Genomic DNA, 5000 nt, shown 5'->3' with positions numbered 1-5000 from the left:
AGCGTGTGCCGATGGTGGTCGAGCCAGGAGCCCGCACCAAGGGCCGGCTTGTGTCGATGGTGTTCGGGGCAACCGCCCGTACCAGGGCCCAGCGTGTGCCGATGGTGCTGGGGGCAAGCGCCCGCCCCAGGGCCCAGCGTGTGCCGATGGTTATCGGGGCAACCGGCCGCACCAGGGCCCAGGGTCTCCCGATGGTGCTCGAGGCAACCGCCCGCACCAAGGCTCAGCATGTGCCGATTGTGATCGAGGCAACAACCCACACCAGGGCCCAGCTTGTGCCGATGGCGGTCGAGGCAAGTGCCCGTACCGAAGGGCAGCCTATGCCGATGATGGTCGATGCATGTGCCATCACCATGCGTCATCATGTGCCATTGATGGTCGAGGCCTTGGCCGAAGTTCGATTTTGAGCCACGGTGCCCATGCTTGGCTCCAGCATGTGCTGGTGCCGCATTTTTTTCACTCGGGACAGCATCGCCGGAGCATCGCCGGAGCATCGCCGGAGTACCGCCGGAGAACCTGACCGGCGGCATTGGGGTTCCGGCGATTGGGAGGGGGGCCGGGGGGGTGTGCGCACATGATGTGCGATGGGTGCTGGTACTTGGCCTTGTGTTGGCCCCCTATCCCTCATCAAACCTCTGAGAATTCACACCCCCTTAAAGAGCATTTGAGATTTTACAGGTTTGCTACCAGTAGCCGTTAAAGTGTCTGAAATGGGGACACTTTTTTCAAACGGTCACAAAATCTTCTCTACTTCGAGTTTTTAGCTGAATTTTTTTGTGCATGCCAACAAAAATAGAAGGATCATGCCTACAAAATTTGGGGCCAAAAATCCTTATAAAAAAATTTTAAAAATTCCCGAACCGCAAAAAGTTTCGAAAATCGTGAAAAATAGAAAACGAGTCATCTTCCAACGAAACTTCACGTGAAGGCTTAGGGGACCATTGTATGAATTTACAAGCCATAAAAATGGCATTGGCACGGCAGAAATTTGAAGATGTGCCTAAACCCACCAGGGCCCAGCGTGTGCCGATGGTGCTCGAGGCAACCGCCCGCACCAAGGCCCAGCGTGTGCCGATGGTGGTCGAGGCAACCGCCCGCACCAGGGCCGATAGTGTGCCGATGGTGCTCGAGGCAACCTGTCGCACCAGGGCCCAGCGTGTGCCGATGGTGATCGAGGTAACCTGCCGCACCAGGGCCCAGCGTGTGCCGATGGTGGTCGAGGCAAGTTCCCGCACCAGCGCCCAGCGTGTGCCGATGGTGCTCGAGGCAACCGACCGCACCAGGGCCCAGCGTGTGCCGATGGTGCTCGAGGCAACCTGCCGCACCAGGGCCCAGCGTCTGCCGATGGTGCTCGAGGCAACCTGCCGCACCAGGGCCCAGCGTCTGCCGATGGTGCTCGAGGCAAGCGCCCGCACCAGGGCCCAGCGTGTGCCGATGGTGGTCGAGGCAAGCGCCCGCACCAGGGCCCAGCGTGTGCCGATGGTGCTCGAGGCAACCTGCCGCACCAGGGCCCAGCGTGTGCCGATGGTGCTCGAGGCAACCGACCGCACCAGGGCCGAGCGTGTGCCGATGGTGGTCGAGGCAAGCGCCCGCACCAGGGCCCAGCGTGTGCCGATGGTGGTCGAGGCAACCTGCCGCACCAGGGCCCAGCGTGTGCCGATGGTGCTCGAGGCAACCGACCGCACCAGGGCCGAGCGTGTGCCGATGGTGCTCGAGGCAAGCGCCCGCACCAGGGCCCAGCGTGTGCCGATGGTGCTCGAGGCAACCTGCCGCACCAGGGCCCAGCGTGTGCCGATGGTGCTCGAGGCAACCTGCCGCACCAGGGCCCAGCGTGTGCCGATGGTGGTCGAGGCAAGCGCCCGCACCAGGGCCCAGCGTGTGCCGATGGTGGTCGAGGCAAGCGCCCGCACCAGGGCCCAGCGTGTGCCGATGGTGGTCGAGCCAGGAGCCCGCACCAAGGGCCGGCTTGTGTCGATGGTGTTCGGGGCAACCGCCCGTACCAGGGCCCAGCGTGTGCCGATGGTGCTGGGGGCAAGCGCCCGCCCCAGGGCCCAGCGTGTGCCGATGGTTATCGGGGCAACCGGCCGCACCAGGGCCCAGGGTCTCCCGATGGTGCTCGAGGCAACCGCCCGCACCAAGGCTCAGCATGTGCCGATTGTGATCGAGGCAACAACCCACACCAGGGCCCAGCTTGTGCCGATGGCGGTCGAGGCAAGTGCCCGTACCGAAGGGCAGCCTATGCCGATGATGGTCGATGCATGTGCCATCACCATGCGTCATCATGTGCCATTGATGGTCGAGGCCTTGGCCGAAGTTCGATTTTGAGCCACGGTGCCCATGCTTGGCTCCAGCATGTGCTGGTGCCGCATTTTTTTCACTCGGGACAGCATCGCCGGAGCATCGCCGGAGCATCGCCGGAGTACCGCCGGAGAACCTGACCGGCGGCATTGGGGTTCCGGCGATTGGGAGGGGGGCCGGGGGGGTGTGCGCACATGATGTGCGATGGGTGCTGGTACTTGGCCTTGTGTTGGCCCCCTATCCCTCATCAAACCTCTGAGAATTCACACCCCCTTAAAGAGCATTTGAGATTTTACAGGTTTGCTACCAGTAGCCGTTAAAGTGTCTGAAATGGGGACACTTTTTTCAAACGGTCACAAAATCTTCTCTACTTCGAGTTTTTAGCTGAATTTTTTTGTGCATGCCAACAAAAATAGAAGGATCATGCCTACAAAATTTGGGGCCAAAAATCCTTATAAAAAAATTTTAAAAATTCCCGAACCGCAAAAAGTTTCGAAAATCGTGAAAAATAGAAAACGAGTCATCTTCCAACGAAACTTCACGTGAAGGCTTAGGGGACCATTGTATGAATTTACAAGCCATAAAAATGGCATTGGCACGGCAGAAATTTGAAGATGTGCCTAAACCCACCAGGGCCCAGCGTGTGCCGATGGTGCTCGAGGCAACCGCCCGCACCAGGGCCCAGCGTGTGCCGATGGTGGTCGAGGCAACCGCCCGCACCAGGGCCGATAGTGTGCCGATGGTGCTCGAGGCAACCTGTCGCACCAGGGCCCAGCGTGTGCCGATGGTGATCGAGGTAACCTGCCGCACCAGGGCCCAGCGTGTGCCGATGGTGGTCGAGGCAAGTTCCCGCACCAGCGCCCAGCGTGTGCCGATGGTGCTCGAGGCAACCGACCGCACCAGGGCCCAGCGTGTGCCGATGGTGCTCGAGGCAACCTGCCGCACCAGGGCCCAGCGTCTGCCGATGGTGCTCGAGGCAACCTGCCGCACCAGGGCCCAGCGTCTGCCGATGGTGCTCGAGGCAAGCGCCCGCACCAGGGCCCAGCGTGTGCCGATGGTGGTCGAGGCAAGCGCCCGCACCAGGGCCCAGCGTGTGCCGATGGTGCTCGAGGCAACCTGCCGCACCAGGGCCCAGCGTGTGCCGATGGTGCTCGAGGCAACCGACCGCACCAGGGCCGAGCGTGTGCCGATGGTGGTCGAGGCAAGCGCCCGCACCAGGGCCCAGCGTGTGCCGATGGTGGTCGAGGCAACCTGCCGCACCAGGGCCCAGCGTGTGCCGATGGTGCTCGAGGCAACCGACCGCACCAGGGCCGAGCGTGTGCCGATGGTGCTCGAGGCAAGCGCCCGCACCAGGGCCCAGCGTGTGCCGATGGTGCTCGAGGCAACCTGCCGCACCAGGGCCCAGCGTGTGCCGATGGTGCTCGAGGCAACCTGCCGCACCAGGGCCCAGCGTGTGCCGATGGTGGTCGAGGCAAGCGCCCGCACCAGGGCCCAGCGTGTGCCGATGGTGGTCCAGGCAAGCGCCCGCACCAGGGCCCAGCGTGTGCCGATGGTGGTCGAGGCAACCGCCCGCACCAGGGCCCAGCGTGTGCCGATGGTGGTCGAGGCAACCTGCCGCACCAGGGCGGAGCGTGTGCCGATGGTGGTCGAGGCAAGCGCCCGCACCAGGGCCCAGCGTGTGCCGATGGTGGTCGAGGCAACCTGCCGCACCAGGGCGGAGCGTGTGCCGATGGTGGTCGAGGCTGCCGATGGTGGTCGAGGCAACGTGCCGCACCAGGGCCCAGCGTGTGCCGATGGTGCTCGAGGCAACCGACCGCACCAGGGCCGAGCGTGTGCCGATGGTGCTCGAGGCAAGCTGCCGCACCAGGGCCCAGCGTGTGCCGATGGTGGTCGAGGCAACCGCCCGCACCAGGGCCCAGCGTGTGCCGATGGTGATCGAGGCAACCGACCGCACCAGGGCCCAGCGTGTGCCGATGGTGCTCGAGGCAACCTGCCGCACCAGGGCCCAGCGTGTGCCGATGGTCGTCGAGGGAACCTGCCGCACCAGGGCCCAGCGTGTGCCGATGGTGGTCGAGGCAAGCGCCCGCACCAGGGCCCAGCGTGTGCCGATGGTGCTCGAGGCAACCGACCGCACCAGGGCCCAGCGTGTGCCGATGGTGCTCGAGGCAACCTGCCGCACCAGGGCCCAGCGTGTGCCGATGGTGGTCGAGGCAAGCGCCCGCACCAGGGCCCAGCGTGTGCCGATGGTGGTCGAGGCAAGCGCCCGCACCAGGGCCCAGCGTGTGCCGATGGTGCACCAGGGCCCAGCGTGTGCCGATGGTGCTCGAGGCAACCGACCGCACCAGGGCCCAGCGTGTGCCGATGGTGGTCGAGGCAAGCGGCCGCACCAGGGCCCAGCGTGTGCCGATGGTGGTCGAGGCAAGCGCCCGCACCAGGGCCCAGCGTGTGCCGATGGTGGTCGAGGCAAGCGCCCGCACCAGGGCCCAACGTGTGCCGATGGTGCTGGGGGCAACCGCCCGCACCAGGGCCCAGCGTGTGCCGATGGTGATCGAGGCAACCGCCCGCCCCAGGGCCCAGCGTGTGCCGATGGTGGTCGAGGCAAGCGCCCGCACCAGTGCCCAGCGTGTGCCGATGGTGGTCGAGGCAAGCGCCCGCACCAGGGCCCAGCTTTTGCCGATGGTGATCGAGGCAACCGGCCGCTC

Source organism: Durio zibethinus, unplaced genomic scaffold (assembly GCF_047325235.1).
Source record: "Durio zibethinus cultivar Kanyao isolate XHJ-2024 unplaced genomic scaffold, ASM4732523v1 HiC_scaffold_2, whole genome shotgun sequence".
Lineage (NCBI taxonomy): Eukaryota > Viridiplantae > Streptophyta > Magnoliopsida > Malvales > Malvaceae > Durio > Durio zibethinus.
Note: the sequence above shows the minus strand (reverse complement) of the source record.